This window comes from Maylandia zebra, linkage group LG14, assembly GCF_041146795.1.
Source record: "Maylandia zebra isolate NMK-2024a linkage group LG14, Mzebra_GT3a, whole genome shotgun sequence".
Taxonomy (NCBI): Eukaryota; Metazoa; Chordata; class Actinopteri; order Cichliformes; family Cichlidae; genus Maylandia; species Maylandia zebra.
Window position 1 is genome coordinate 32,690,388 of NC_135180.1, and position 23,608 is coordinate 32,713,995.

The following is a 23,608-nucleotide window of genomic DNA, read 5'->3' on the forward strand; positions in this document are numbered from 1 at the left end:
TATCATATCAGCAGCAATTGCGACTTAACACAAAATCTACCATTTACCTTTAAATCGCAACTTAATGTTTCTTTATTCCCATTCCATTGATTTTACGAGTAGTAGGCAACCTTATTTAATGTTTCATAGACTATATTTGTAATGGTTAAGCATCTCCCTCCAAAATAAAACACTACACATGGACATTTTGAGTAACAGTAACTGGCACCCTGCACACATATGGAAGGGCGCACTTGCAGTGTGCAACACTAATTCTGGTTAATTATGACCTTTATAATTATTAAAAACGATGCGCTTTGACCAAAACTTAATAGGAGGACATCATTCACGTCTAACTTATTAAGTCCTAATTATGTTTCGGAAGTCTCCTTTAAAATTGTTATCTATCGAATATGTTTCTTAGGTTTTCCGTGTCTGGTGGAGAATAGGATGAAACACAATGTGTTGAATGTAAATAACATTAGGACAACCCCCCCCCCTGTAGGGTTATTACTAGAGCGATTTTCCGCGGAGAAAAACGGGCAGATATAGCGCCAGTAGCCCATACCGAAGGGGGCGACCACGCACAGTCGCTCACTCATCTATTCTCCAAACTCGTAATTGTAAATCGTGAGGGACCACGCAGCTTGCCATTCCCCAGCACGTCGGCTGGCGTGTCACCTTATCTCCCACTCTGTGTTCGGGGACTGTTTAACATATTTCTCCCTAAGGATTTTGAAGGCGTTCAATTAGGGCTGTGCATGTAAATGGGCATCTTGGACGGCTGCCTTTCTCGTCCATGTGTGCTGCTTCTCTGAGAGCACTGTAAGCAGCTGCAGCAACAGCAGCGGCACCTTGGAAGAGCAGGAGGAGGAGGATTTCTTTCAGCCGTACCGTGTCGTGCACAGTGGAAATACTCCGGTTACTATCAAAACGAAAGGGAGGGAAGAAGAAGACGGCGGCGAAGTAGAAGCATAAGAGCTTTTGGGGGAGCAATCCAGACTGAAATAGTGAATTGTCAACGGGACAGGCCTGCTTCGTTGGATGTGTCTTCAGAATGGTAAGGTTTATTTTACTGATTTTTGTGTGTGTGCTTGTGTTGCAGAAAACAGGGTCAGCGGCACACAAACATCATGCAGCAGCGGAGCAAAAACGGACAACTAACGCACGGAGCCGCGATCACTTCCACTACAGACGTGTGTTGTTTTTGAACATAGCGTTTGATTGTGCTGGCTCTTTGTAAATCTGCCCGCTTTGCTTTGCACGTTAAGAAGAGCGAGCGAGAGATTAACGGGGGCTTCGTGAGCGGTGCAGCACGGTAGGTTTACCTGCTCCTCGGTTTTAGCAGCCCAAAGGGTCTGCAGACCGCCTTAACATCGCGCTGTGTAGATCTGACATCGAGCAAAAGGATCAAAAAGTCCATACTTGCTTTTCCTGGCAGGCTGAGGATTAGGAATGGCTGCAGCGTGTCCTAAATGATGTGAGGTAGGCACATAAATAAGGATGTGGAAGGACTGAATTTAGGTAGATGAAAATACTGTGATGTATGACTGTAAGCCTAACCTTGTGTTGTACAGTGACTGCCTCTAAGAGTAGGCTGCGACATTACATTATGTTACAAGTCATTTATTTATTTATTTGTTGTGAAAATCATGGGGCAAATGAATGGGTTTGAAGTGTCTGGGACCCCCCCCCCCCCCACACACACACACACACCTTGTCTTTTTTAAAATACAGGTGGGTCCATATTCAACTTTGCAGGAGCCTTATAGTGGAGTAGCAGTACCAGCCTAGTGAATTGTGTCGGCAGCTTTTAAATGAAGCATGAAGCAAGGCCCAGGGAATACTGCATAGCTGATTTACTGCAGCATAATAATAGTAATAATATTAATAACTAATAATATTAATACAGGGCGTACTTTGGTCTTTATAGACACACACACACACACACACACACACACACACACACACACACACACACACACACACACATATATATATAGATATAAGTGACAATATAACTGTAACACAACATCACTGTAAATTTAATACTGTTTCACTCTGACTTTTTATAAAATCTTTTTAAGTTTCCAAAGTCGAGCCCTCCAAGCTGGGTTATCACACAGGGTCACAATCGAACCAACTGAATTAACTAAGGTGAATAAATAAATCCCCTTATTTAAATTAATGCAGCATACAAACATTTGCGAGTGAAGGGCACTCAGACTCGGCAAGTTGTGAGGCTAACACACACACCCACACTTCTGAGAATAGTATGCTGCTCGTAGATTTTTGGCCTCGTGCTACATCACGGTGATAGATTTTGTCGAGTTGCTAATGATGTCTAACTAGAAATAAAGTCATACCAAAGAATTGTGTAAAAAAAAAATAAAAAAAAAAATTAACACAAAACATAAACTGATAACAAACAGATTAGAATGCATTTGTCATGCATTTGAATAATCAACAATTTGCCACTCAGTCACATAGTCTTATAAGTAGTAGTTGGTTCTAAAAAGTGAAGTTTCTCTGTCAGAGGGAACATTTTTAAGAATGTTTATAAACTGAGAAAAGGTACTGCAGTGTTTCTTGTCTCTGCTGATAGTCCAGCTTTTCTCAAGACTTGCTTTAGTCAACCAGAACATTAAGAAACTACTCTGTGTACGTGGCGAGATTACACAGAACAGAACTCACAAGTGACATTGGTAGTAGCGGGATGAGTGACCTCTGATATGAGAGGTTAAAGCCAGGGGAATCCAGGGGCCCTCTGTCCTCTATGGCAAGTGTTTGGAGTGAACATCAAATGAGAAGTCTGAAGTTGTTAGGTCCCGTCGAGGTTAACCTTTGTAGAACAGGGCTGCATTCTCTCAGTTGTCTTTGTCGTGCTGATGAGCTCTGAGAAGCAGTCTCAGCACTAGTTCTCTGCATTATAAGAGGGGGAACAGCCCTCCCTTTGTGGTCACAAATGAAAAATCTGTTGCATGTCTTTTTGCCTTAGTTGTCATTTTATTGTGAACTGAATGCGCAGCTATTCTCCAAGGGACAGATGGCTGAAAGAAAGATGACATCAAAGTTGCGGTTGGACCTTGTTATATTCTATAACCGATTGTTATGTTTGAACTAATGTTGGCAGTGTTCGGGGGCAGAAGGATGACAGAGAGGAAACAATGAAATGGTTCATTCCCCATGGAGTTTTCCAGGGGGGATATTGTGTATTTCAAGTAATAATTGTTGTAGGAACTGTACCATCATCTAGGGAGCAAAAATGATAGCACGTTTGGGTGAAGAGTACGTCCTCTTTGATCAGTGGGAAGAGCACGACGATAGGCAGGATGTGACATCAGGTAAATGCTGTATTCCTGTCCATTTAAATAATGGATCCATCATTTAAATGGACAGGAATACAGCATTTACCTGTTTTGCTCGACTAAAAACCTTAAATTGATCAGGGTGTCAATAAAGTCAAAACTACTATCTGTGATACGTTTCTTGTATACTATCTCTTAGTTTTTTCTGCTAATTTATACAGTGTGTGATCCACATGCTTTTTCATCTTAGAAGCTCTGAGTGCAACAAAGGCAGAGGTGAATTATCTAGTGTGGAGCATTATGTTTAGTTGAAGCTGCAGTCTGTCATGCTGTGATTTATCACATATAGAGCTAATGGCTAGCTGTCACGATTACACGACATGAAAGCTAAGCAATACGTGCACACTTTTCTCACTCAAGCGTGCCCACACAAACGCACACGCGCACAAACACCTCTTTTTTTTTTTTTTCCTAATGTTGACACGCCAGCTCCAGACTTTGCGTGACAAGTCGAGGACACTGTAAAAATCAAAAGCATGTGGTGCTACCGAATGACCAGCTAATCAAGCATAGCAGTTCTTTCTGGGAAATAAGACCTCCTTAGTACTACTAATAACACTAGATCAGGTCTTTTGTGAATTTTATGCTGAATCATTCTAATTGGACGTGCACAAAACTGAAGTAAAAGAGCAGGGACTTGTCAACCTGACTTTAAAAATAGAACTCTTTTTTTTTTTCCGAGGCAGTCTGTTTTAGTGCTTTTAGAAAGCTTCATGGGGTTTGTTGTGAGTTGGTAAATCAACAAAAATGTGAAGTGACAAGTGCCTGAAAAAACTGAAAAAGCTAAGGACTTTTTAAACAACTAAAGAGGCTGAAAATTGCAATGCAGAGCAGTTCGCAGTTGAATTCACCTTGGTGGTTTCGGTTCCTTGAAAAAACATACCTCAAGAAGTTAACTTTGATGCTGTATTGCTGCTGTGCCGCCTGCACTGGGGCCCATTTCACTAGGTAAACAAAGAGAAATCCAAAAGTCCCAGATAAAAAAAAAAGAAAAAGAGAGAGGTTCTTTTTTAATTTAATATTATTCTCTTACAGATTTATTAATGAAGGGAAATATGAACAAACAAACATTTGATCTCACGTCAGGTGTGCTGAAATCCTTTTTTTGTTTGAATGTGTGTTGCAGTTTATGGCATCATTTAAAAAAAGAAGTGGAATCTTACACCTGTATGGGGCTTTGAAAGTCAGAATCACTCAAAGTATTCGAGGAGTGAGATTGAGGGTGAAATTATGCACTTGAGCCCCCGGACACAGGATAGTATTTCTCCTCTTGGGAACACGGCAACAGACTCCCCTTTGTGTCCGACATTTCATAGTATGCGTGTAGCAATTTTTTAAGATGACTCTCGCTGCTGCAGAAGCTAATGACAACTTGCAGGTGTTGTACTGATTATCCTTACAAATTCTACTTTGATATATGCTTGTCTGCTCAGTGGCACAACAGAGCACTAGCCTGTTTTTCTTACGCTATACTACATTATCCTCCCATATCTGATTTCATTTTAGATAGAAAAGAAGAAAAATCAAAGTAAAGTGGTTAGTTGAACTAAGGGCACATTTATAGTGATAGCCATAGTTCATGCATTAATCATCGTTTATGGCTTAAAACCAGCCGTTCTGTTGTGCAGAGACTATTTTGTATATTTTTTAAGTGAAATTTCTTACCAGTTGCTGTTATTTTATGTGTTGTTGTTGGATATAACGTTATTGTCTATGCCACTGATTTGATTTGAAAAGGATGAAGAAAAAAATAGACTTTATTAAAGAAATGTAACATCATTGGCAGCGGCTGTTTCTTTCTTGCCACTGGCTACTTGTTGGTCTGTTTCCTGCTTCTGCAAATGACATGTTCAGATCACCAGTTCGTGTACAGTAAACACCTTGGGCAGGCTCATGATTATAACCACAGGGTGTCTGAATGTAATAGCTAAAGTCATTAACTTAGCACCAGAGTATATCCTTTTATTTTAATTAGAGACAAATCAAAGGAAGGTTGAACGAGACCTCTCCTTCAAACTTAAACTACACCCTGAATAAATAATAGCTGCCAAAAATCAACATTCTCCTTTTTAATTGCATTAGATGCTTATAAAAGAAGTGTCAGAATTTCAGCTCTCTCACGAAGCACAAATTAAAATTTCAAATGTTTACTTTAGGCCAGAATTACAGAGAGCTAAAGCGAACAAACAAAAAAGAAATAGATAAAACAAAACAGCAGCTATGTTCTCAAAAAAATGTAAAATTATTTTACATCGATTGAGAATATTTGAATCAGTTCCAGTGGTCATTTTTTGCATTTTTATAGATATCAGCTGCCCTTTCTACTCTCTCGTATCAAAAACCTTACAAAACGCCTGTTTCCTATTGTTCACTCACAGTTTCACTTCTACTTTAGGTTACAGGTAATGGCTTTGTTTGTAACTCCAAACGGTCGCAGCACAGGGCCGCCCCTTCCTGAGCCTGGTTCTGCCGGAGGTTTCTTCCTCTTAAAAGGGAGTTTTTCCTTCCCACTGTCACCAAAGTGCTTGCTCATAGGGGGTCATATGATTGTTGTGTTTTTCTCTGTATGCATTATTGTAGGGTCTGCCTTACAAAATAAAGCACCTTGAGGTGACTGTTGTTGTGATTTGGCATTGTATAAATAAATAAATTGTATTGAATTGAACATGTGTGCATACAACATACAACCAGATTTTGTAAGTCACCACAGTGCCTCAACTACTTGTATTCTGTCATTTTATAACCTTTTCTTGTGTTTATCTAAAAATGCAGATGTAATACTGTGGCAGTTTCTGCCTATGGATAGAAAATAGTATTAAATATTTTATAATTTATCAATATATTCTATTAGAATAAATATTATCTTGACAACACTTCATTGCTTAAAAAAAATTGTAAATGCTATTAGAAACTTAGTTCTAGAGTAATTCCAATTATTAGTACTGCCCAGGATTTAGAAGTTAGAACTTTGAAATACATAAATCTCGAACATCTTAGTCTGCTTTGTTATCCTATTTTCTTTTTCACAAATTAGAGGGAAGCAAGCATAAGCATGGCTTAAACTGACAGGACCTCATTCCCACATTTAAATATGGTTCTGGACAAGTAATGGGACGAATGACCATCTCAGTAGGGTCATTAGATCTGATGGTTGCCTTGCATGGTTGTTAACAGCCAAATAATATGAGGCCATTTTAGAGGACCAGGTGCACTTAGTGCAAACACTGTTCTTTGAGCTTATCTCCATATTCTCAGATGATAATGCCCCCAGCGTATTCGGCAGCTTCTTGAACGCCAGGATATAGTCAGGTAGTTTCATGATAATTTCTCACTTGTCCTTTTTTAAGAATGTCAAATTTAACAGTTAAAGAAAGGTTGTTGGTGCTCGCAGGATCTTTGCCAGTTAACAGTTGCAAAATGTGGTTGTACCAAAAATATGCTGTCATTTTAAACAGTTCATTTTTATATTTATATTATTATTATTATTATTATTATTTATAGTTGTATTGTTCAGTACTTTGGTCTACCAGGTGTGTTTTTAAAGTGCTATATAAATAAATGATGATGATGATGATGATTTCACTGTTATTTAAATACAGCTAAATCACAACAACAGTTGCCTTTAACTACTTTATACTATAAGGTAAAGACATTACAGTATCACAGAGAAAAAACCCCAACAATCATTCGATCCCCTATGAGCAGGCTTGTGCAACAATAGCAAGGAAAAACTATCTTTTAATAGGAAGAAAGTTAGGCTCAGGCAGGGGCAGGCATTTGCCTTGACCTGTTTTGGGTGTGGGGAAAGAGAAGAGAAAAAGGAGACGGGACAAATACACATACAGATTTTTTTTTTTCCTATTAACCATCTACGTCTTTTCCAGGAAGATAGCGGTCAAAACTGCAATTTTTTTTTTTTTAATGAATGTTATTTTTTTTCTTGACTAGAATTGCAGTATAATCTAATAGAAATATAGAGTTAGATCACACATGAGGCAAAAATCTGAATTCTAACATGCTTAGATTTTTTCACGAAAGCATTCAATTACTCACTTGTACCCAATACAATGCTAGTTTGTGCCTTGCATGTTATATTGTTCTAATCCACGGGTTCCCCTGAGTTTTTACTCTTGAAGTTGATATGAGTACACTTATTTTGACTAATTATGTTAGGCTAAATGATTCATTGCTGTATGTCAACAAGGTTAACCATGACTTGAAGTACTACAGCTGGTATAGCCTACATTTGTCTTCAAGCAGGAATTGGGAAATAAATTCCCCTGGGTCTCTTGTCACCCAAAGCGTATGCAGAGCTGCATGTCCACAGCTCAGCTGTTTCCTTGAAGGTTTAGATGCACTACATAAACCAAAACCAAATCTTGGTAAGGCTCAATAATAATCACTCTATTGAGACCAGTGAAATAGCTTTGGTTTTAAGTTGAATTTCCTCAAATATTTGAAAAAAATATATTAAAGCAAATGCAAAACAAAATGGACCATTGAGGCAGCAAATTAAGCAAACTGAGATGGTCCACAGCCTAAAATGTGTCATAAATTGAATGTCAAAGTGGAAATTATCAAGCAGTTTGGTCTAAAAGAGCAGATTTGACATCCCTGGCCTTCCAAACCTTTGTTTGATTGCCCATCATGCACTAAAAAAAAAAACTACACTGATGGAGAAAAATTGAGGCTGACCATTTCAAACTGCTCTCAACTACTGCTCACAGACTTACTCTGCCCAACTGTCGGGTCAATGTGTTTTACACCACTTGAGTTAAATGCAGTGCAGCAATTTGCCCCACTCACATTGTTGCGTGTATATGCTGTGGCCTGCTACAGCTATGGACAGTAGATGAAAAAGCTAGTAATGTGATGACTGAACCTCAGCTCATGTTGAACTTGAGAAAGTGACAGGAATTACAACATGTCCTTGCAGTGTTTGAAAGTCGCATTATGAGGGTGATTTAGCTGGCAGGCGTCACGTTCCTTGCATCTATCACACTAACAAAGTGGCATCTTATATTTTCTGTGTCTTCGAATCCTCCCATCAGAACAGCGTCCCTTGTGGCATTTCATCATGACCAGGATAATCTTATGCAAGATAGTGAAACAGCAGTTAATTTGCAGGTAATTAAACCCTAGTGGTTTGCAGTTGAAAAAGCAGCATATACAATAAGAAGTCAATATGGCTATATAATGTTATGAATAATAATAGGGCCACAGCAATGCCAGTACCGTACTTTTATTTGAATCACTGCACGGATTTATAGGGGGTGCTGACACAGAGCTCTGAAAATCGAAAAATGAGTTCATGTCCTTACTGTATTAGTTTGGTTTTTCAGAAGCGCCATCCACCCAAGTCCAAACACCCTTTGCTTTGTGTAACTGTCCCAGGCTCATGTTACATGGTGCAAGAAAGAACAGCATTGCTGAAGGCAAAGATGTGATGCCAGTTTATTAAAGTAACCACCCTGTCTCCTCTTCTAAAAATTACTATGCCATCCAATGAAACTCAATTCTCAGACACATTTTGAGGGAAGCATATTTTGTCTAAGCCTTAGTACCTTTCTAATACAAATAAATCTCATCTTTAAATAACTTAAAACATTTACATTTTGACAGTAGTCTGCGTGAGGAGTGGTTCAGTAATAACCTACATTAAGTTTAACTCTCATGTTGGGTTGTTGGTTCTTAGTCCCTTTTTTAAGTTTAGGCTAGAATTAGTCATCAAAACCACGTGTTTAGGTCAACAAAAAGATAATGGTTTTGGTTAAAATAGACTTTTTCACAGCATCAACTTTTTTTGGAAGCTTCTCCTCCCTTTTCCAGGTTTCCAGGGTTACATGTCCCGCTCATCTAATGTAGGTGTAAGATTAGGTAAGCAAGAACATCAATTGCACTGATATGTTGATTACACGCATATTTATGAAATGTCGCAAACCATACATTTCGTGAGAATTGAAGCGCAAGTGAGAAGACAGTTTAATGTATGGGAATAACCTGCTGTGACAGGTGGTAGCAGGCCTTGTTACTACCCTGATTTAAAAATTGGAGACTGCAGATTGTGTCTGGTCTGGAACAAACATGGCTGTTATTTAGTCAATGCTCAGCAGAGATGTTTTTACCAAACTGTAGTGCCTGAAAACAGATCTGAATGTTTTCTAATTTTGTAAATGTAGTAAGTATTTGAACTTTTTGTTTGTTTGAGATTAATGAAATCTACTCATGAAAGGCTGGATTACAGTGTTTAGTTGTGACAATGGTTAGCAGGTTGTTGGGCAACAAAACATACATGCTATATTATATTATATCTTAACTTATGTTGCTTAAATTTGGCTTGAGATTGATTAAGGTCTTAGTAGGCATCGTGATTACTTGGGAGTTTAAAGTTTTACTCTGCAGTGCTACAGACTGTTTGTAAGATTTAACTTCAAAGTGCTTGACTTTAGTCCTGAATCCCTCTCTAATCTCACACTAATTTGTTGCTTTTAGTTTAAGCTATGATTGCTGTGACAGAGACATTTTTAGAGGATGTGATTTAGGACTACATGAAAGGGAAGATGCAGGACATTTAGAAGCTTATCATACTCCTGACTGATTAAGCCTTTTTAAAAGAAATTAAAAACATTTTCAGATCAGAGTGTTTTTATAAGGTTGGCATCCACTTGCTGTCAGCATCTGTTAGTACTTTGTCTTCTGAATTATATGTCCAAGACTTTATATGCTTCTAAAATGTAGAAAGCGCTAATATGAACTGTTCAATTCTTGTACTGTATGTATTTGGCTATTAGCATAGGGATTTGCATGTTTGTGTGTATGTGTGTTTGTGTTTGGCAGGGGGTCTCTTTTTACTTTAATATAGGATTATAATATTTAAGTGTCATATGGATAAGAGCCTAAAAGTATGTTAATTCAGCTCATGGATAAGAAGAGCACTGTGGGCTTTACTGCCAACTGCTACCTGAACGCAGTTTTATTTACCTTTGTATGCCTGGGCAACGCTTACCATGGGGTAATATAGTCTGCCTGTAGCCATCAGTAGAGCTCTGGAAACATTTATTTAGGGAAAGGACTGGTGAAATTATCTTTTCATTTCTTTGAGTCTTACTAATCCAACTAATCTGATGTTGTTTCAGGAAGGAAACAATCCCCTTTGATTTTGATTTTGTCTTTGCGAGTGTCACTTGGTGTCAAGGTTCCTCTTTGTAGCTACTGAAGTTTAACTACATGGGAAGATTTTCTGTGCCATAAAGTTCTTGGTCCAAACTTCTGACTGAAAACTGGTTGAAACTGGCTGCTTATATCTGAGTCATCAAAGTCCTGTCAACAGCACTTTCTTTCATCACCCAGTCAGACATCATCGTGACATCTGTGACATAACATTATGATTGTTTGAAAAAAAAAAAGAACCCAGTCCATTTTTAAAATTTTCCTTCCAAACTGAATTCAGATTCCACAGATTTGCAAGTTTTTTTTAAATCCAATGGCACTAAAAGTCTTTGTTCCTTCAGAAAACTGGCATTTTTGAAACCTGCTGCATATTGCACCTGCATTGGGGGGATTTCAGGGGCAGTGAAGTGTGGAAAAGAAGTTGTCAATATATTTTGCAAGTGTTAGGCAGCAAAGTGGAGTGATAGCTCTCAAGGGGGATGGCCTTAAGCTGTTATTCTATAAATATTAATAAAGCCCACTAGCCTGCCTGGAAGGAAGCTAGCAGTTTGCTCAAGTCACAGACAGGGCTTCAATGTGACAAGTTGTGAAAAGAGTGACGAGATGGCAAGGAAGTGGTAAGATGACATTTAGTGACAGGCCTCATTGTTCAAAAATGAAACGTCATCACTAAAAATGGAAGCTAAGTTTGCTGACCTGTCCCATGCAAAATTCAAATAGAGAAAACAATACAGGTGTGAGTTTTATTTACTTTACATTAACCAACAAAATACATAAATCACTGTAAGAAGCTTTGTAAACATTGATTGACATGTGTTTATGTGATCACCTACAAGCTGCATTAGCCATTGTGATTGCAAACATATTTTCACAGTGGACTACTTGACACAAACACATGTTTTACTAATGTGACTTGTTACCCTGTGTCTGACTTATGTTCATGAAAGTGTCTGCAATCTGGTTATTGTGTATTTTTATTGTTATCGGAGCACTTGAAACTTACAGTGGCCTGTTTATCCACATGGCTGCCTAACTGGAAGAATAATGGAACCAACAATGTAGACAAGAATAGAAGATTTTGGCTGCTGCTGACATTGCTCTGCCAAGATGCACTTGTTGTATGCAGCAAAGACTAAGCAGCAACACAGCGCTTTGGCATGCTCGTAGATGCAAAGCATTTGCTTTGTTTGTATTTCTTTCACGAGCTACAGTAGCCTACATGCAGATGTTGTTTTATTGAGAGTTTAGAACAACAGAGGCGAAAATTAAACCATGAAAGTGATATTGATAGGCATAAAAAGGAATATAGAGGAGTATACACATATAGTGTGTTCGTGTGTGTGTTATTTAAACGGTTGTTTTCCCCCCAAGCACTTTATCTAAATGCTGTTTTGACACTGAATAATAAAATATCACTTTTACATTAATAAGAAATATATATATATTGTGATATAATGTGTCTTTCTATTAATCGGCACATCAGTTTTTCCCATACTATGGCACATCATTGTTATTGAATCAAGTGACATTGTTAATGACCTGTAACTGCACCATTTCCTTTATGAATAGGACATGTTTTAATCTAAATTAAACTATTGCATATACGTACATGACTTCAATATGGCAACAGCTATGACCATTACGCAATAGCATCATTCTGCAGGCTTATGCTTAACCACAGTATTTGTGTTAATGGCGTTTCACACTAGTGAGGAGATAATTCCTGTGTGCCAAGGTGTAAATTTGAGCAGCTTTGATTTTAAGCACTTTAACATTCAAGATGAGGGTGTAATTTAGTTGACAAAAAGCTTTATTGTCAACTTATTTAATTCCTGTATGAAAATCTGGTTTTTAATATGGCTTGGCTATTATAAAATTGCTTATCTTTCTCAGTAATTATGACCTATCTGGAAGAAGTCATTTTTTATGATGCACTCAGGGTCAACATTGTATCATACAAAATCGTGTTGCACTAATTATATAAGCAATCATCAAAGTAGACTAGTAAATGAGCAAATTTGACTAGACCTGCTAGTTTGAAGTTCTTTTCAAATAATCAACCAAAGCTGTGATATTTAAGACCTTGGGGAATACTTACCTTGCCAAGTTGTCTAGGCAAGCAAATCCAAATCCTATACAGGAGCACATATAGTACTTACCATGTAGCTCTTAATACTCTACTGGAGTAGGCGTGCATAGTGATTACAGAACATACAGTAGAACCTTTACGATCTGTTTCGTACTTCAGTGTATTTGTTTTTTTATTGAGTCAAGATAAAAATGTAGATTTTTTTTGTATTGTCTTGCAAAAATATCTAATTGTACTGTATATATAGTGTATAAATAGGCCGACAGGACTCAACCCATTTACAGCACATTTGTGGAACTAAGCAGTTTGTGTACAAGTAAACTATGTTCAAACTGAATGGACATTCTGTCTTTTCTAAGAACTCTTGCAAATCCTCTATTGGCAGATGCTCATGTGGCTGGGTCCACATACTGTGTCAGTCACAAAGCAACCATAATGACAGTGCAGACATTGCAATGTGATTGTTTTCATTAAAAGGGCTGCGAGCTGCTCAATTTGGTAATGCTGTTTGTCCGAAACATGTACCCTCTGTAACTACAAACAGTTTTTTTGGTGAAGTGTTTCTCTCACTTATTCTTTGTTGTATTTATTGATTTAGCAATGAATGTACTAAAATATCAATTTTGGATGCTTTTAAAAAAAGTCAGCACTCCACAGTTTATCATTTTCAGCTTTACAACAAAAGCTTTGTAGTGATTCTCCAGTGGAGGGCTTTTATTTTGAAGCCCTTAGGCTTTTACAGTATTTCATGACAACTCAATCAGTAGGTTGAATTGTCATAAATCGGAACATTCGCTATTATCTGTTTAACTGGAACTGTAGGGACAAAACAAATTCAAAAGGACATTGACTCCCATGTTACTCTGGAGCAGAAGTAAATAATCAGATTATTAATTAGATAAAGATGTTGTGCCAATCTATACCCCGTGATGCTCACACAACGCGTCATGGCGTGATAGTTTTCCCAAGCCGGGATCATTATGTGACATCATGGTGGTCACCCCCTACTGTGAGGATGCAGTGTAAATAGAACTTAGTGTGGCATGCAGTGTTGTGGCTGTGAAAAAATCCCCCCAGCAACATTAAGCCTGCACATAGTCAACCTCATTGAAACTTAAGCTGCCAACTTTTGATGTGGATGAGATGATTTACATTCATGCATAGTTAGCTGGAAGCAACAGAGCTTAGAGTCAAATGTCAAACTCAAAATGCATTAGATTTATGTTACCTTTTGCCTTTTTGAAAACCATACATTTTCATTTTTATTTCATTAAAAAACTGAAATATTATTTGTCAGTTATGCTTAGAAAAAGAAAAACAATGCAAAAACACTTTCCATACTTTATTTTTACATATTCATATACAGGCGTCTATGTAAACCTGTGAAAGACTAAGTACATGCTTACTGCTTCCTGTTGTATCTGAATAAACTACAAGACTTCTGGAACGATGTCTTTTGGAAAGACAAGAGCAAAGTGGAGACGTTTGGCACCACCAAACACAGTATATCAGCACAAACACCGCATAGCAACTGTCAAACACAATGGTGGAGGAGTGATTCTTTGTGCTTTTTGCACAGCCACAGGACCTTGGCACCTTGCAGCTATCGAGTCGACCATGAACTCAAAGTATCAAAGCATTCTAGAATCAAACATGAGGGAATCTTTCCAACAGCTAAAGCTTGGCCCAAACTGGATAACGCTACAGGACGATGATCCCAAACACACCAGCAAATCGGAAAAAGAAGAGAGTCGAGGTGTGGCCCACTAAAAGTCAAGATATCAACGGCTGAAATACTGTGACAGAACCTTAAGAGAGCTGTGCTTATAATGTAATGAATGCTTGTAAACCTCAATAAGAGGTAAAGAAGAGTGGGTTAAAATTATTCCACAATGATGTGAGGCTCTGATGCAAACATAAAGGAAATGATTACTTCAAGAAATTGCTTCTAAAGGTGGTTCTACATGCTATTGAATCGCAGTGTACTTACCTTTTCAAAGTACTGCACAGAGTCCTATGAAAACCTTTTTCCATTGACTGTATGTGCACACAGAGGAGTCTTGTGTAGCAGTCGTCAACATTTCTATTGTTGAAACTATTAAATAAGAAATTCACAACCACTTTACAAGGAAGATAATATTTTGTTTGGGTGACTGAACTCATTTTTCCCTCGCAGAGATCCCTGCATCATACACATACACTCCATTTGCTGTTAAGTATTTTCTTGGAGAAAAATCTGTTGCACAATAGGACTTTATGTTAACCAGTTAAAAAGTTTAAAGCAATAGTATGTTTCAAAAAAATACATTTGAGAACATATCATGACAGATGCATTGCAATAGTATGCGGTTGCAGAGTTTCTGCCAGTATTCAGGTAGACTTAGATGAAAGCTGTTTGACTCAAAAGCTTTGCTTCTGGATTTATTTTTAGAAATTGGACTTTCGCGCAGCATATGGAAACACGGTTCTTGGATTATGCTGTATCATAAGCTGTGGATCAGAGTGACGTCTGTTTAAATGTGCCTTTTGTATGCAGAATCACTAGTCACTCAGGTTAAGTGATACCTCACCTGAAATCTTTTAAGTGTGAAATCACTGCATCAAAAGTAACAGCAGCTGTGGTTAGTCAACAAATGTTTTTGTATTTGTGCTGTCATTTTATTGCATGGCTCTTGGAACATTGTGAAGACACTGCACCCACTTGTGATATTGCTTTTCAAGAAAAGAAAGAAACTTTCACCATCACTGGTATGTCGGGTTTTGAGTATTGTTTTACAGTTACACGTATTTCTTTGTACATATAACTATTAGTAGACATAAGTTATGTTCAAAATTGCTGCTGCAATTCCTGCTGAAGGAAGTCACTGGTCATAAAAATCGTTTGATGGTCCTGTGCACCGACACATGACCTTTTACACAATAATGCAATGTGTTCTTGGATCAGAGAGCTTATTCCTAATTTCACAGCCAGCTTGCATTTTCAGAAATCCTATTTGCAGGCTAAAGTATTTTGCTGTCATTTTTATATGTAGTACATGTGCACTGCTGAATAAGTAATGGGGGTTGCCACAGCATGCATGCATTAACACTGTAGATCAACAGAGTTGCTCAATGCACTTCAAACCCACTAACTCTACTGAGTGCCCTCACAGCCTCTTCCAGTTCGAAATCATCTGCTTTAAAACGGCAGAAAGTATTTTTATGTAAAAATACATGCACCCTATCAGCCTAAATCATAAAGTGGCACTGCAAAATAGAAGAACCCCAAGCACTCTCTCACTCTGGTAAAAAAGAGATGGCAGACCCAGAAGCTGTGAGTGAAAATGAGTGATATGTGTGCACAGTTTCCTGATGTCACTTTATGAATGTTCCTGTAAGATTCTTGCAGTTTTAAAAAAAATTCTATCAGCCTACAAAACTACTGGTTTAGAGGTGATGCCGTTTGTGCATATGCTCTGGTATAACATGATAGATTATATATGATGAAGCTTATTGATCTAAAGTGACACCCATGTTGCACCATTCTTATCTTAAAGCTGTTGGTAAAGTCACTCCTTACTTAGCTGCTCCTGGCTGTGGGGTGTTCCAGCTGAACAACAAGCTTTGGAAGCTGTCTGCTCCCAAAACATGTTCACTAGACATTGATCTAGAACTGTGTTGCCAAAATGTCACATTGCAAGTATAAGTGTTAACATAAGCCACACGGTGCGCAATTCCTGTGACATGTACTGCTTGTTTGGAATTGGTTTAATTAGGGCTGTGCGATATGACCAAAATCTAATATCCCGATATTAAGACATCTATCGTCCGATAATGCTTTAAATCACAAAAATGCAACATTTTCTGTAAATTCTGTGAAGCGACGCAGCTCGACTTGCGTGAAGTGTTTCCAGCTGTGCGTCACGTACCTGGAGTCGAGTGTTTTAACTGATGCATGAAACGATACATTTTTAGACATAGGTTGTAACAGCCGCCGTTTTCTTTGTGAGTATTTATTACACGGCGTGCTGCGGGGAAAAGCCTGTTCTAACGTTTGAGTCTAAGGTTTATTTTTTTACCACCTGACGGCTCTTTTTTGCTTCTCATCCGTAAACACTCTGCATCTTTCTCATGATTCAGTTTATTTTGAAAAGTCTCAACAGGATCTTGAGCTTTATTGTGAAAGGTTTGTGTGGAAAATAAACAAGCGGACACGCGGTGGTTTTACCGGTTGTTGCTAACATACAAAGCATAAAAACAAGCGCTTGTCTGTCTGTAGTGTGGTTATATTAAATATAAGAGAAAGACAGAACTTTAAGAAATTAATATAGCCACTACAGTGACCATCAAAACGATGAAAAAATATTGCCGTAAACAGTTTATTTTGCGACACCACGAAACAAACGATAGCATAAAATGAAACGATAGACGTTTTTATATCGTCATCTGATATATATCATTATATCGAACAGCCCGAGGTTTAATGTTAGGAAACTAAATAATCTGAATGTCCTCAATTTTGTCCTTTAATTTCTAAGTATTTAAGAAAAAGTGATCTGCTTTAATCAGTAGTAAAAGAGAGCTGGCAACTCTCTGTCTCTCCCTCTTGCCCACTGTGCCACCCACACAATGCCTTGTGTCTGTATTGCTCAGTTTCTCTTTGTTCAATGCAGTGTTGTGTAAAATGACAACTTGGTGAAAATGCTCACTTGATTTTTGGGCTTATTTTAAAGCAGAGGGATTTGCATTCCTCTTTTTTCCTTTTATATTTTTTCCCTTTTTTTCCTTTTTTAATTATACTCATGGACCAACCAACCAGTAGTTTGATGAATCTGCTATTCCACGATTACCACAACTACGCCCAGTTATCATCACTATCCACGATACGGTAGCATCACAGTTCTTATACATCCGATTTAATCAGCTCTTCTCTTAATTAATCTGCCTTTATGATTTCCACTTCAAATGTAAAACAAGTGTCAATAACACAAACATAATTTTGCACGTTTTAACCAGTGATGAATTTAATGCATGTTATTTTAATATTTTATCGTCGCTTCTTCCTAAGCGCTTTTGATCACTTTACAAAAATTAGCGTGCATTCAGTATAATATTTTAATTAATGCATTCAGTATTATGTTTTAATTAATGCATAATTTCTCTGTGAAACTGTGTTTTTATTGTTGCAGCTGAGCTGTTAATTGATTGTATGCTGCAGTCACCCAAGGTCAGTCTCTTTTAGAAGTCTTAAAACATGGCAGACTCCCAGAAACAATAAAGACCAGATGGTGCTAAAACATGTAAATTTCTCACAAAGACGTGTTGGTCACAACACTATATGGATGCTCTTCTAAAGAGTGCACTGAAGAAATATGTGCTAATAAAATGTGGAAAGTGCAAAAGAGTGTGAGATGAGGACAAAAATGAAAACGCTCAGCTCAAAGTGCAACTTCTGTGCAGACTAATGTTGGTGTGAGTCAGACCTTTAGTTCCCTTTATTTTCTTCTCAGCCTTCTCAGCCGCTTTATTTAGAGGAGTGCTATATGTGCCTGAATAGTTTTGCATGTGTTTGAACACACAGAGGAGCTTATGTGATTTAGATCATGACTGGGAACGGTCCTGGTATGCTGAGTTAGAAGAAAGTCATAGTAAAAATGAAACCGCTGTTGTGTAGAACACAAGTTGACCTATAGCAGCAATTATTTATTGTTGTCATCTGGCAGGCTCATAACTCCTAGTTCAGTGATTTATTTTTATTTGTTAACGTCGGTTCAAGGACTTCATGTCGCTGTGTGAGCTGTGAACAGTGTTGCAGAAAGTTTTCACCAATTTTAAATAACTTGAAAAGAAAATGATTAACAAGGCTGTTATGAAAAGAATACAGTGGTCTGGCCATCGCAAGTTTAAAACCGAGCAGATCATGGCTCTCAACTCAGTGAGTTCTCATATGAATAGTTGTTGGATATTTTAGACAAATCACTTGTCTGAAACCATAAATAAGCTATGTTGAACCATAATTGCAATCTGCTCATATGAAAATTTCTCATGTGTTTATTTTCATGGTAAATAGTCTACACTAGTTTTGTTTTGTTGTCATGGTTGGTTCTTTTCTATGTGGTGACTACAAGAAAATACATGTATTGTAATACACACTATATAGGAAGACCCAGTCTTTTTTTTTATATACACAATAAACTGCACATACCTGCGTATCACCGAACCCACAAGTAGTTCTTTACAGACAAATACTTTACTGTGCAAACGGTTTGAGCCTTCCCTTATTTCTTTATATTTTGCCTGGAAAATAGAAAATAGCCGCAGCGATTTAATACAGTATATAATGCAAAAGGTGACTTTCTACAATTCTAATGAGCTTGAAAGTCAGTATTCTGGATGGCCATACATAGCCTGAATGCAAATATTAGTTGTATCTCTTAGGTCCTGTGTCAGGACTTTGCTGGATTTTTTTTCCTGCAGTTTTCCAGTTTTCTTATTTTATTTTTAAGAACACATTGCACATATGCCAACTTTTCACCTCGTTGATGCAAAATGCTGTTCTTTTTCTGTCAAACTCTGTTATCTGTGCCATTTTTCATAGATTCAACTAAACAGACTGGAGCCAATTATGCATTTTTGTGGCAGGCTTATAGTACCAACGTTTACGCATGAATAATTTCCAGGTCAGTGTTAAATGGCTTAACAAACTGAAACTGAAAATCAGCTAATGTTGAAAAAAGAAAAAAAAAAACTAAGTCAGAAAGAAATGAAGAGTAGTTCTAGACTTTTGCACAATACTGTACAATTTTTAAATTATTCCGGAGTTGATATGACGTAGAAAACATCTACCATTCATCGTTAGGTCTTTTTAAGCACTTGCCTCCTCTAATATCCTGTTCAGCAACCGTCAGCACCACAGGGCTAAATCTATTTGGGTTGACCCCTGTCTTGCATGCATATAATAAAAATGCCATAGCATATTCCTTGTGTGAATGGCATTTTCATGCTCTGAGCATGTTTTGTTTACAAGAACATCCACTGGGGCAGAATCTGTAAACAACATATCTGGTGAGACTTTTTGTTCTTGATACGTATGAGAGATATACATATAAATATGAAAATGCTGCTGTGTTTGCATTTACAGCATTTAAAAGCTCTACAAGGTTTTTACAACCAGGTTGTGTATTTGGCAGGGGGAAGGTAGCACCATACCACCTTTTTTCTGTTTGCATATGAATGAGAAAATAACTGGCTGCCCTTCTGATTGCATTTTATGTTTCGTTTTATTTGGATGGTCGTTCACTGTACTGCGCTACAAAATATATTTTCTGATGACTTTGAAGTATTTTCTTTTTAACGTTCTGACTCTTGGGACAGATTTGTTTCTACTGTTTCTTTTGTATCATTGTATCATTCACGTACAATAATTATGTTTAGCTTCGTACATTTGGCAGCTATCTGGGAATGGTGAAATACATTGTGCTTTTGCAAATGTAGCAGTCTGCCTCCTTGAGTACTGAACTTGGGTCATGACTGATTAGTAATGCCTCATCTATCCTTGAATCGTTTAAAGTACCATTAGCATGTTTTGAAATGTAACATTTATTATTGCATTCATCATCAAGGGATTGCGGAGATGAACAATCTAATTCTAGTACAAGGTATCTCTTCATTTATTAATTCAGTTTCTGGTTCCTGACAAATAAAGCAATAGGTTAACAAGTTTTAGTTCATTTAAACTAAGTAATAAAATAATTACCTAATTCAAGTTCAAGTTCAAGTTCAACTTTATTGTCACTTCAACCATATACAGTTTAAAAATACACAGTGAGGCGAAACAACGTTCCTCCAGGAACCAAGGTGCTACAAGACAAGTTAGTGCAAAAAAAATAAATAATATATAATATATCTAGTAATAATATTGTGCAAAAGAGCATTTACAGGTTGGTGTGTGCGATGGTTTGGTGGTGTAGGTCAGTGTGTTTGCGCTTTGTGTTGGTTAGTCAGTGCAGTCTCAATGTTTTGAGGTATTTGAGTTAAGCTGAGTGATAATGTTAGTGTATGTGTGTGTGTGCGTGTTTATCAGTCAGTCCCTTTTTGCTGAGGAGACGGATGGCTTGTGGAAAAAAGCTGTTGCACAGTCTGGATGTGCGTGCCCGAATGCTTCGGTACCTTTTTCCAGATGGCAGGAGTGTAAAGAGTGTGTGAGAGGGGTGTGTCCGATCAGCCACAATGCTGGTGGCTTTGCGAATGCAGCGTGTGGTGTAGATGTCCTCAATAGAGGGTAGAGAGACCCCGATGATCTTCTCTGCTGTTCCCACTATCCGCTGTAGGGTCTTGCGGTCTGATATGGCACAGCTCCCAAACCAGACAGTGATGCAGCCGCTCAGGATGCTCTCAATAGTTCCTCTATAGAAGGTGGTCAGGATCGGTGGTGGAAGCCGGGCCTTTCTCAGTCTTCTCAGAAAGAAGAGACGCTGTTGGGCTTTCTTGTGCAGGGAGCTGGTGTTGAGGGACCAGCCGAGGTCCTTCTCCAGGTGTACACCCAGGAATTTGGTGCTGTCAACGATCTCCACAGAGGAGCAGGATTTGGGTATTTGGCCTCCTGCCTGGAGTAGGATGGCGGCGCGGCAGTAGCACGCAGCGGCCACTCCGGAGCCAAAACTGGTGCTGCATTGTTTATTGTTTACGTTTTTGTGTGTAGCGTGCTTATTTTGCACTATGTATGGATAACGTCGCAACTGGTGTCGGTGTTCGTGCATACAACAGCCAGACACTTTTCAACCTAAATGTTCTATTTACTTTTTTATAGATTGGTTCTATGTTGCCTAGAGCCAGTGTCTACATACAGCTGTATTAAATTTCAAGAAAATAACAGAAATTTGATAAATAAAAAGTTCTCAAATGTTTTTTAATCTCAACACAAAAATCAAAGCACATGAATGCAGTGGATTTAAAGTCATTTCCAAAGATACCAAGGAATTAGCAGTGAGTGATATTTAAATGTTAGTCTTAGACATTTAAGTTATACAATGAGTATTTTCCAGTCAGTTAAAAGCAGCAAAGGAGAAGAAAGAGAAGTATAAACTCTAGGATTTTCTCCTGTGTCATGGAGTGGTGAAACACCAGCCAATGAGGATTTGAAGGAAAAACCCTGCTTGTTTCAGAACTTGTTAAACACAGAGATGGTGTTAACATGCTTTGTTCCAGCACCACTGCACTACCCCCACACACACACACACACACACACACACACACACACACACACACACACACACACACACACACACACACACCCCTCCTCCACTACTATATCCAAACACACCCCTTTTCAAAGTTGAGTAAACCTGCAGAGAAGCAGCGAAGGGAGCTTGGCCCTGATTTCAGTGCTGTGGAGGAGCCAGGGGGCCCAGGGGACACTCAGGTTACCAGCATCGAATCCTGCAGTATTAGCAGGGCACAGTGAAATAACAGCCTGCCATCTGGAACCTATGCTAAAGCCATCCTAGCCTTGGAGCGTTCAATCACACTGACCTCAATTAAGTGTTATTTGTTCAGTATTTTTATTCACTTCTTCCTTTGCCTGCAGATCTTTCTGTCCTGCGTTGTAATGTATTCCCTAACTGTGTCACATCCTGAGCAGAGAGTTTATGTTTTTCATGCAGGTCTTCTATTTGCATGAGCTTTCCCATTAAACTTTAAGCAGGTCCACCTCAGAAGAGGCTTCAGGAGAGAGCACCATGAGTGCAAAGGAATAAGCCTGGTCTTTGTGTGAAAGACATGCTGCATGGTATGCTTGGTAAGAGTGGGGTTTTTGGGTGAGGGCTCATGCTCATGACTCTACATGGTCTTTCTTGACCCCACTTAAAAGGGGGCATGATGAGTGCTCTTGAGCAGGTCTTTTCTCTTTTCAGCCTTTATGGTACTCACTTTCTGCATTCAGAAGGGAAAGTTTTATTGTGATGTCCGTCATCAGTTTGGTATGGACAAAGTTTATTTCCGATGTTCTCTAAAACACATTTAAGTATTCCGTTATTGTTAGATGCCGAGTGTATTAGATTTATTTTTAAGTGTAAACATAAAATAAAATTACCTTTTGTCTGTCTTCTGTGAAGTGCAGATTATAATTTTCAACCCCAGCATGCCAATATTTTCTTTCCTCAATTTGTTTCATTTAACTTGCGACACAACCTAAAAGAATAAAAAAACGATCTCGTAAAATTAGATTTTTTTTTTTTGTCTTTTAAGGTTTTCATTCAATGTAAAATAATTTAAAAACAGGTTTTGTTTAACCAATAATGCTTATCATGATGTCAAATCATTAGGGTGTTATTTTGTTTATTCTAGATATTTAATTGGTACTGGATTGTTATTTATTCTGACCTGTTTTAGTTCTTGACATTTGCTTGACTGGTGAATTGAGTCAGCCTGAGTTATGGATTGCACTTGAAATGGAGCCAAGCGAGTACATGTGTTTTGAAACACAACTTGGAACTGTATTAAAGTTAGTCACTACTCTGAAATGAATATAAAACCTTTGGGTCTTCGGTACTCAAATTCCATGGCTACATTTCTCTTTCAGTTACTGCTCTTTCAGAAAAGCCAGTTTTAATCGCACCTAACAATTCACAAATTGGATGTGGTCTGACTGGCAGCAGTGGTTGGACACCCTTCAAACTAGGGTGAGGTTGGCAGTATTTTGAGAGACATGCCCACAGGAAAGGTGCCATACTGCTTTTTTTATACTGATGCTACTGAAAGTAGCTTTTAATTAGAATCTATGATTTATTTGGACTTTTCACTATGTTTGGATTAAATCTTTGAAACTATGTAGCAAATATAATGTTACACATCAGAGTTATTGAGTCATTTTCAAGTGAGAACCCAAGTAGAGTGCAAAGTCCGTTTTGCTGCTGATTATTGGGACCTGGAAACACCAGAAATCAGATCAAATACTTCTGTGTACTGCAGTCAGAATTATCAAGGAATGCATTAGCATGGGGAGCGCAGCCTTGGATAACTGGTG

General features: G+C 38.1%; 1 protein-coding gene across 12 annotated transcripts in view; it reads left to right on the forward strand.

The window, feature by feature from the left end:
- The first annotated feature begins 566 nt into the window (after window positions 1–566).
- Window positions 567–23,608, forward strand: part of tenm4 (teneurin transmembrane protein 4) — a 146,430-nt gene continuing 123,388 nt past the window's right edge. For 11 of the 12 annotated variants that reach the window (XM_004560521.5, XM_004560522.5, XM_004560523.5 and 8 more), the window contains exon 1: window positions 567–1,039. The gene's annotated coding sequence lies outside the window, so the exon portion shown is untranslated. Of the gene's footprint in view, window positions 1,040–1,090; window positions 1,465–23,608 lie in introns of those variants that run through there. The other variant, XM_076873374.1, reaches the window with a different exon arrangement.